Source organism: Mastomys coucha, unplaced genomic scaffold (genome assembly GCF_008632895.1).
Source record: "Mastomys coucha isolate ucsf_1 unplaced genomic scaffold, UCSF_Mcou_1 pScaffold1, whole genome shotgun sequence".
Classification (NCBI taxonomy): Eukaryota; Metazoa; Chordata; class Mammalia; order Rodentia; family Muridae; genus Mastomys; species Mastomys coucha.
Window position 1 is genome coordinate 14594253 of NW_022196891.1, and position 10849 is coordinate 14605101.

The 10849-nt window shown below is 40.1% G+C and overlaps 1 pseudogene; it reads left to right on the forward strand.

Moving 5' to 3' along the window:
* The first annotated feature begins 820 nt into the window (after window positions 1-820).
* On the forward strand, window positions 821-2082 carry LOC116069927 (annotated as a pseudogene).
* Window positions 2083-10849: the final 8767 nt, after the last annotated feature.

The following is a 10849-nucleotide window of genomic DNA, read 5'->3' on the forward strand; positions in this document are numbered from 1 at the left end:
TTTGAAATATCAGATTAGATTATCCATAGCATCCTCAAACAAATCACAACCTGTTGAAATTCATCTTGTCCTTTTCAAACGGGCCAGAGGCCCAATCTGACAGGCGGAATGTTTTACGAGTTCCTGTATCTTTAACTTCGTGTGAGAAAGTCTTCACAGATGGCTGATGTCTAATCTGAGGCTCACAAACCATACCTGTTCAGACCTGAGGTCAAGCCATCAGGACAATGACCAGCTGGTATATTTCAGGTCTGTATATCCTGGATTCCTGATCACTTCAGCATTTGGAAATTCAATGACCTTGGGCTTCAACTTGGAATTACTAAGCCACTGGTGATTTCTTTATAATGAGCTGGTCTCCAGACAGAGTAGGTCTGGAGATCTAAGTGTCCACATGGTCATTCCTGAAACTATCTACCAGAGTATTTTGCATTTGTTTTTACTATCTCAGACCCTTCTGGGAATATCTAGGGATAATGTGTAGAAGTGGGATTTTCCACCCTTATAGAAAACAATCATTTACTGAGATAAATGGGTAAGGGATGATTATTTTAGAAAAAGTGAGTAAGAGATGATGACGTAAGCACATGAAATCAGCATTCCTTCCTTTTTGGTGCTTATCCATGGGCTTCATGTGGCAGCACTGCATTTCCTTACATGTATAGTTTGTATCGTGATAAACTCTGAATTTCCAGATTGTTCTTCACCCCAAACACGTATCATTTTCTTAAAAAAAAAAACAGTCGGCTCGTAGCCTCCCCGCCCCTCCTGCGATACAAGACCCCGGGATCCCCCAACCCCTCCCGGCTCGCCTGTTGCCATGGCTGACAAGGAAGCGGCCTTTGACAATGCGGTGGAAGAACATGTGATCGATCAACAAGGAGTAAAAAATATGGAAGAAGAACACCCCTTTACTTTATGATTTGGTGATGACCCACGCCCTGGAGTGGCCCAGCTTAACTGCCCCAGGGGCTTCCAGATGTAACCAGGGCTGAAGGGAAAGATTTCAGCATTCATCAGCTTGTCCTGATCGGATGAACACATTGGATGAACAAAATGGTGATAGCCAGTGTCCAGCTCCCTAATGATGATGCTCACTTTGATGCATCCCATTATGACAGTGAAAAAGGAGAATTTGGAGGTTTTGTCACTGGGGAAATTGAAATAGAAATCAAGATCAACCGTGAAGGAGAAGTAAACAGGCCCAGTACATGCCTCAGATCCCTTGTATCATGGCAACAAATACTCCATCCAGTGTTGTCCTTGTTTTGGACTACACAAAGCACCCTTCTAAACCAGACACGTCTGGAGAGTGCAACCCAGACTTGCATCTCCGTGGACATCAGAAGGAAGGTTACGGGCTTTCTTGGAATCCGAATCTCAGCGAACACTTACTTAGTGCTTCGGATGACCATGTCATGTCCATGTCATCTGCCTGTGGGACGTTAGCGCAGTTCCAAAAGGAGGAAAAGTGGTGGGTGCAAAGAGCATCTCTACAGGGCACACAGCAGTAGCGGAGGACGTTTCCTGGCATCTGCTCCACGAGTTTGGGACAGTTGCTTATGATCAGAAACTTATGATTTGGGATACTCATTCAAACAATACTTCCAAGCTAAGCCATTCGGTTGATGCTCGCACCACTGAAGTGAATTGCTCATCTTTCAAGTGAGTTCATTCTTGTCTGTTGCCTTGTGGGATCTAAGAAATCTGAATCTCAAGTTGCACTCCTTTGAATCACATAAGGATGAACTTATTCCAAGTTCAGTGGTTACTTCACAATGAGTCTATCTTACCTTCCAGTGGGATCTAACTAAAACTGGAGAACAGTCCCCAGAAGATGCAGAGGATGGCCCGCCAGAGGTTTTATTTATTCATGGTGGTCTCACTGCCAAGATATCTGGCTTCTCCTGGAATCCCAATGAACCTTGAATGATTGGTTCTATATCAGAAGATAATATCACCCAAGTGTGGCAGATGGCAGACAACATTTATAATGATGAAGACCCTGAAGGAAGTGTGGATCCAGAAGGACAAGGATCCTAGACGTGTCTGCACTTGTGATTCTAGACTCTCCTTGTATTCCTCTGACCCCTGAGATGGATTTAGCATTGGTTTGAGACACAGACTCTATTCAGCTAGCCAACTACAATAGGTGCTGCCAAAAATGCTATTAGCTCAAACCATGGGTGTTTTCTAAATCTTAACTGGGGGGCTTAATCCAGCAAAGCCTCATTGGTGGCTCCAATCATGACCAGATAGCTGAACAAAGTCTGTTTTTTGTTGTGTATGGTTTTTCCTTCCTTCCTTCCTTCCTTCCTTCCTTCCTTTTCTTTTTTTTTTTTTAACTTGGGACCACCAAGTTGTAAAGATATATATTTTTTACCTGGCAGTTGTATCACTGGTGAACTGTCAAGTTGAGAAAGAGTGAATTAAGATTAAATTAATACTTGATAAAAGTTGCTTTTTTACGGGTTAGTCTTTGACCACTATAGTTTGAGGCCATCTCCATTTTGGTTGACCTGTCTCGTCTGGCCTGACTCTACATGACTAACTGTCTAAGTGCTTTAATGGAATAAATTGCTTTTCTATATAGTCAAAAAAAAAAGAAAACAGTCAAAAATCTCTTGTTTTAAACTGCACAAATCATTTCTGTATAACAGAACTATAATATGGGCAAGAGATTTAGCTCAGTTGGTTCCATTCAATGCACTACATAAACCAAGAATAGTGTCTTGTGTCTGTGCCTATAATCCAAGAACTGGGATTGGGGCACACACATATTATGGCACCCATGCAGAGATCAGAGGACAATCTGAGGGACCTGTATCTGCCCTTCACGTGTGTTCTGGGGATCCTACTCAGGTCATTAGGCTTGGTGGCAAATACTATCTAAGTTGCCCAAGTTGATTAATCTTGATAGTTGACTTGATGAGAGATCTGGAAGAATTAATTGAAGGGAGGAAACTCTCACCCATAGCAGGCAGCATCTTCCAGCAGCAATTCAGATTTAAAGCCGCCCAACAGTAGTAAAACAGTGGCACCAGCCTGCCTTTGCTGCTTTCTTTTTTTTTTTTTAACCTTTTACTCTTGTTGGAGAGTTAACCAGGGAATGTATCCAGTTTCGTCCCACAAATACAGGGATAGGAATTTTCACAATTAGTATTTTCTAGTCTTGCTTTAGATAAAAATTCACGTCCTCCAGTGTCTTGCTGTGTACAACATAAGGGTCTTGAATTCTTACTTCTCCTATCTCAGCCTCTCTATTAGTAGGATTGCTTATTTCATGTTTTTACACTATACTATGGTTTTCAGAGCAGCTTACATATTTCAAAAATATTTACATACCCAAAAGAAATGTAGACAATTAAATTGAGAAGGGGCTTGTAAGAGAACAACAAAGAGTGAGACTGAATGCTCTGCTTGACGTTTGTAACTCTTGTATCAAGTTTGAAGAAGAGGACTTTATAAGTTACTCTTTCTCTGAGATGAATGCTTTTCCAAATTATCACAGCCAATGAACCAAATTCTTACCCTCACCTAATGTCTGTGCCACCCTCCAAGCAGAACCATTATTCATTGAAACAGTTGGTGAATGACTTCATGGATAGACCATCTTAATACACACACCATTTCTTAAATGAATGTAACCTGTTCTCTGTGGGCTGAGAATAAAGTCACTCACTCAAGTCAAATAGCTTTGACCATAGCAGGAAGTCTCTATCCAAAAATTATGCTTACAATTCATTCCTTGGAGCAGCAGAACTGTCAACTCTCATCTTAGCTACGATGGAGGTAGTATCCTTTGGTGATGTGAGGGTCATTGAAGTACAGCCTTATTACAATGAACTCCGATGCCTAAAAATTGTTCTTATTTTGGGTTTTTACCACAGTAAGAGCCAAAATTTTAAGCTCTACTAAATACAAAATAAACAAAAAAAAAAAAATTTCACATCCTCCAGGTTTAAAATTGACTTTCCTTATTTTCAAGTCAAGTTTGGATGGGCCATCTTCAGTCCATAACCACTCCTTTTTTGTTGTTGTTGTTGTTGTTGTTGTTGTTGTTGTTATCACATGACAATCCTATCCAGTAACTGCCTGGAGTAATCTCGAGCTGAAGGAAATTCTCAAGAACGAGTTCTCAATACAACTACTGGGCTGCGATGGTTTGTATCTGCTTGGCCCAGGGAGTGGCCTTTGCTGCTTTCTAATGAGTGTATCTGTCCCAGAGCTGTCAGTGTTACTTCAGCTGCCATACTTCATTGACATCAGAACCTGACTCCTTCAGCCTTCTAACAAGGGCAGCTCTCCAGCAATTCTCCAAACCTTCATTGTCGGATTGGCAGTGCTCAGGCATCCAGCCTTGTGAATGGAGCAGGTACTGAGCCTTATACACTGAGATAAGTTTTCAGGCTCTCTAGTGCGCTAGACAGCCATTGTTGGACTACCCAGCCCCTGATGTATAAGCCAATCTAATAAATCCCTTTTTTTTTTTATAATGCGTTCTTTTTTGTTTTTTCCACTTGAGAGCTCAAACTAATAGATAGTCTAGTACTGTTTCTTTGAAGGATGCAAAAGCAGATCTTATGTAAGCTTTGGCTGGACAGGGATTTTGCTGAAATTGCAACTGATGAGCCTTGAAGACGTGCCAGAGAGATGATGGTCTTAGTTTACTTTTAAACACCATGACCAAAAGCAACTCTCAGAGGAAAGGTTTATTTCACCTTACAACGTACAGTCCATCATGAAGGGAAGTCGGAGACAGGAACTGGGGGGAGCACCATGGAGGCGGAGAAGGCTCCAGAGTGAAGTCAGAGGCAGGAACTCGGGGGAGCACCCTGGAGGCGGAGAAGGCTCCAGAGGGAAGTCAGAGGCAGGAACTCGGGGAAGCACCCTGGAGGCGGAGAAGCCTCCAGAGGCCACAAAAGGAATGCTGCTTACTGCCTTGTTCCTCTTAATTTGCTCTTGCTACTTAATCCAGGCCCAAACACCCATTGGAACTACCCACCCGGCCCCTCCACGGTAATCATTAAGAGAGAAAATGCCCACAGAAGTGCCCACGGGCCAATCTGACAGAGGCAACTACTCCGTTGACATGTCTTCATCTCAGATTATTCAATCATGTATGAAGTTGACAAAACAAAGAAAGAAAGAACTAACCAGCACAACTAAAATTGAGTTGAGCCAAGACTTCCACGTGAAAGAGAAGAAGTTTAGACATTGGGTGAGGAGAAAGAGGACTCTAAGATTTCATCGCATGGTTCAAAACATTTTCTGCCATCTTGTAGACACCCGAGCCTCTCGTATAGTGTGAGCATTCTAAAGAGAGGGAGGTTCTCTGCATCCATACCTATCTTCCTCCACTAAACAGCTCCTAAAACTGGAACTATAAAATGAAGAGTTTGAGAAATGATTCTCTGCTGAAATTGGTTTTCTGGGGTAAATACTCTTGATGGCCAAGCAAAAATAATTTATTAAGCTCAGAAGAAAAGTAGCTTAAGAAGGTAAAGGTAGGGGCTAGATTTTATTGCTTTATCCACAAATATCTCATTTCATTCTTGTGAACATGGTGGGGTTTCTTTAATGAAAAAAAAAAGATACTATAAGCAGAAGATTAAGGAATGTATATTGCATCCAAATAATGCCAAAGAAAGTAGCAAATACTAGACAATCCCCTGTTCCCTTGAGACGAAATTGATTTCTCAGGCTTTTCCACAAATTATACTTGCTTTGAAGATCAAAATCATTTTTCCTTAAAATGTAATACCAGCACATTTTAAATGTGTGGTCTGTTCATCTCACCCCTACTTTAGTGATTTTCTCCCACGGCTGAACATATATAATTATCCAAATAGATATTTAAACAATGCATTGTCAGTACTGTCTCTACAAAGCAGCTGGACAGGTTGCAGGTGTCGACCCTTTAAACCACAGGTTCCTCCTGTCAGTTCTGAATGAAATCTGCACAGAAGTGATCTTTGGCTCAAAGTCCTGAATTATGGAGATTTACATGTTCTCAGTTGTTTTCAAATTCCTTTTATCATAGCTGGACAGCATGTGAGGTTGCTTGAGTTTCTGATGGGTGTGAGGTTGGATCTCAGAGTTGTTTTGATTTATATTTCCTTGATGATTAAGAATGTCAAACATTTAAGTGGTTTTTGGCCATTAGAGATTCCTTTGTTGAGAATTCTTAGTGCTGTACTGCATTTTTTTAGTTGGGTTTTTCTTTTTTTGATTGTTAGTGTCTAACTTCTAGAATTCTTTTTCCCAATCTGTAGGCTGTCATTTGTCCTATTGATAGTATCCTTTAACTTAAAAAAGCTTTTCTATTTCATGAGGTCTCATTTATTAATTGTTGATGTTAGTGCCTGAGTTATTGGTTTAGGCACTGTTTAGAAAGTTGTCTCCAGTACCAATGAGTTCAAATCTATTCCACACTTTGTCTTCTATAAGATTTAGTGTATCTGGTTTTATGTTAAGGTCAGTGGGACTAGAAGTGCGTGCAAGGTGATCAGTATGAACTTATCAGCATTCTTCTACATGCAGACATCCATTTAGATAAGCACAGTGTCTGTTATTATGTCTCCCTTTTCATTTCTGATTTTGTTAATTTGGATAGTGTCTCATCCACAATAATGCGTCAGAGAGATTGTTTATTTCCTGCTGTCTACTCTTCATAGGTGTATTTGTTCCTTTTCTTTCTTTTTTTTTTCTGAGCATTAAGGTGTACTTTGAAATTTCTAGTATGAGAACTCTCTAATTTGTTATGAAGGTATTTAGTGCTATGTGTTTTCCTCTTAGCACTGCTTTCATTTTGCCCCTTAAGTTTGAGTATGTTGTGCCTTCATTTTCATTGAGTTCTAGAACGTCTCTAAATTCTTGATTTCTTCCCTGACCATTGAGTAGAGAGTTGTTCAGTTTCCATGACTTTGAAGGCTTTCTGTCGTTGTTCAAGTCCAGCTTCAATTCAAGGCATGATTTGAATTTTCTTGTATTTGTTCAAGGTTTCTGGTTTATGAAACAGCAGAAATACTGAACTATCACTTAGACTCACTTTGGATATCCTACCATTACCCAGAGTCAGGATTGTATTGTGGCTAGGCAGGGCACCTGGGGGAAGGATCCCATGGCTGCTACACATCTCCCTGCCCTTGGTGTCAAACACCCCAAGGCTTATAGGGCACAACTGTTCTGCTTATACCTTGTGGACAGTATCGCTGCTCCAAGTTGTCCTTTCTCCCAAATAGGGCAAGCAGCATGGTCTATAACTTCTGCTGATCCATGTTGTAGGCCAACCTATGGGCCAAGAGCTTATCCTTTTCAGTAACATCAGGTCCTTTGTCTGCTACAGCTGCATTCTCCCACATTGCTCCCACACCCTTTGCTGCCATCTTAGCTCATCCAAGAGTGTTGGGTTGACATCAAGGGCAAGAGGGGGCACTGGCTCAGCACCGTATGTCACCCATGTACTAAGAAGTCCCCATGGCTGCTGCAGATCATCAACTTAGACCTGGTGCAAGATATCTGGGGGACTCTTTCTTTTAAGATGTTGTTTTAAACCATCAGACGTATTCCTATCAAATATGCTCAACTTAAATATAATAATTATAAAATATTAGTAGTTTAATAAATCAAATCATGATAACGCACATTATCAAACTTCAGAGTAAATTCCTTAATAATTTGACTGCACTCAAAAAATGTCAAGGTCAGGATAGTAAAAAAAAAGAAGAAAATGTCTTCACATAAAAAAATAATTACAGGTCAAATTCTAAATGTTGTGTATATTGCTTCTAACCATATTTTAACCTCCTAAATATGTTATAATGTTTTATTTAAATACCTATATGGATTCTAAAAACGTTTAAAGCATTAAGCAAAACAAATGTTATCTGAAAAAAAATCAAAGAAAGAAATAGAGAAAGACCACGATGTGGTGCTGCTCCAGATAGCAGGAAGATAAGAAGAGACCGAACAGAACATTTCTGGTGTTGTCCTTGCTGTGGAGAGATCATGGAGTTAACACATGAAGTCTAAAGGTTTTATAGATTAACTATAACAACGAATCAGTGCTGACTTCTAAACGTTGATAATTGCACTGTGGTTATATAAATGCATTGCTTTTATTATATTGTGTTAGAAGACAATGAATTTTATAAGCAAACATACATATATATACATATACATATGCATTTCTCTCATACATACACTACAAAGGAATAAAGCAAATCTGGAATAAGGGGGATAATATTTTATTTTTAGTTATTTATATATGTGCTTGTTGTTCATGTATGTACACATGAATGCAGTTCCCTACTGAAGCCAAAAATGTCAGATACCCTGGAGCTAGAGTGAAAGGCATTTGTGAGGTACCTGATGAGGGTATTGGGAACTGAACTCCTGGCTTCTACAAAAGCAGCAATTGCTCGTAACTGCTGAACCATTTCCTTAACACCTAGATATTTTTTAATGTAACATTTTACAATAATCCACATGGTTCTATTTTGCCATGACCTCTCACTTTGTCTTTCATATCTTTGGGGGTTTATGAAGCATAAGCATTAAACTTATTCTTTCTTCTGCACATTCATAATATCATTCTTTTTGTTTGTAACTGCCCATTTAGCATATATTTTCATCAAGCTGGATGATTTTCATAATTTCCTTTGTTTAAACCCAATTACTTTTCAATTAGAAACTCAAATGATTTTCCATATTTCTATGCTTTCCTTTAAATGGCAAAGAACTTGAAGGCCACTAATTCAATTATCATTTATAATATTGTGTGATGAGGATATTTTAAGTGGCATTTAAGGGGCTGTGGTAAGAAAGCCAAATGTATTACTGATATGTTGTTTAATATGTAACTGTATGTGATAAAAAAAATATCTTCAATTAATGTTTTTAAGGTTTTATAAATATGTTAAGAAATATGATGGGATTTCAAGGCAGGGCAACTCCCCCCACCCCAGGACTATAGCAATTTCTCTTTGTCCTCTCCAAACTGTCATCTCATTCTGATGTACTCAGTCTCTTAGCCAGCATGTTGACCAAGTAAGAAGTCTCCTTTGGGGCTGGAGAGATGGCTCAGAGGTTAAGAGCACTAACTGTTCTTCCAGAGGTCCTGAGTTCAATTCCCAGCAACCACATGGTGGTTGACCAAGTAAGAAGTCTCCTTTGTGGCTGGAGAGATGGCTCAGAGGTTAAGAGCACTGACTGTTCTTCCAGAGGTCCTGAGTTCAATTCCCAGCAACCACATGGTGGTTGACCAAGTAATAAGTCTCCTTTGGGGCTGGAAAGATAGCTCAGAGGTTAAGAGCACTGACTGTTCTTCCAGAGGTCCTGAGTTCAATTCCCAGCAACCACATGGTGGCTCACAACCATTTATAACAGGATCCGATTCTGGTGTGTCTAAAGATAGCAACAGTGTACTCATATACATAAAAAAAATAGACCTTCAAAACTAAAAAAAGAAAGAAATTTTTAAAAGGAAGACTTAAAAAAAGAAGTCCCCTCTGTTTTCATGAGAGAGAGAGAGACAGAGAGACAGAGAGACAGAGAGACAGAGAGACAGAGAGACAGAGAGAGAAAGATTTGGTGCCATCCACCCACTCAGTCTCTTATCTCTTACCTAAAGCTTACCAAGCAGACTAGACTAGTTGTTCAGTGGGCCCAGAGATTGACTTACCTACCCTGACCTACCCAGTGCTGGTATTACAATCACACACTGTGATGGCTCTTGGACTCACACTCACGGTCTTATTCTTATATGGAGTCACTTTACCTAGTGAGCCTTCTCCCCAGCCCCCATCTAATCCTGTCATAGTCCATCACTGAGGGATAGCTGCATAGGAACTCAAGCAGGAACACGGAGGCGGGAACTGAAGCAGATTCCATGGAAGCATCCTAATAACTAACTTGCTCTCAGGGTTTGCTCAGTTTGATCTCTATACAATCAGGACTACCTTCCCAGAGTGGCACCTGCCCACACCTATCACTGATCAGAAAATGACCTTCTCAAAGATCAATCTGACCGAGTCCATTCCTCAGCTGTCTTCCTTTCCCAGATGGCTCAGTTTACACTGCGTTGACAAGGAAAACCAACCAACACACGGGTTCCCAGTTTTTCTACAGCCCTGCTACCTGATGTGCCTACCAACGGATCTGAAAAGTGCCTTAGTCTAGAATTTTCTTTGTTCTGTTGCTGTGAAAACTGCATGAAATTGTTACAAAACTGGAACATGGAATTTGGTATTCAGGAACCATAATTATGCATATTTGGCTTAAGAATAAACTTGGGTTTGCAGAGGAGAAACCAGGAAGGGGGATAACATTTGAAATGTAAATAAAGAAAATAACAAATTTTTTTAAAAAGAATAAACTTGGTTGTTCTCTGGCCCTCTTTGAGGTGAGAACTCTATGTTTTCATCAGTTAGAGATACTAGACCATTTTGGTCCCTCTCAAATTAGGGTCCCTCTTTCAAATTAGGGATTTAAATATGATCTTCATGGGTCTTTTCTAAATGGGTATTTAGGAGAAGGCAATGAAACAAGGCATTTTACTAAATAAATAAATACTTCCTCCAAATGCCATTTACAACATAATTGATGTAGTAATTTGAATAAGAACGGTTCCCATAGACTCATATGTATGAATGTTTGATCCACAGTAGATGGAACTGTTTGCAAAGGATTACAACATGTGGCCTTGTTGAAGGACGTCTGCCCCTGGGCTTTAAATTTTCAAAAGCACATACCAGGCCCAGTCTTAAGCTCTTTGCCTCCTGTTTGTGGATCAGATGTAAGCTCTCAGCTACTTCGTCAGCACTATACCTGCCTGCTTATTGCCCTG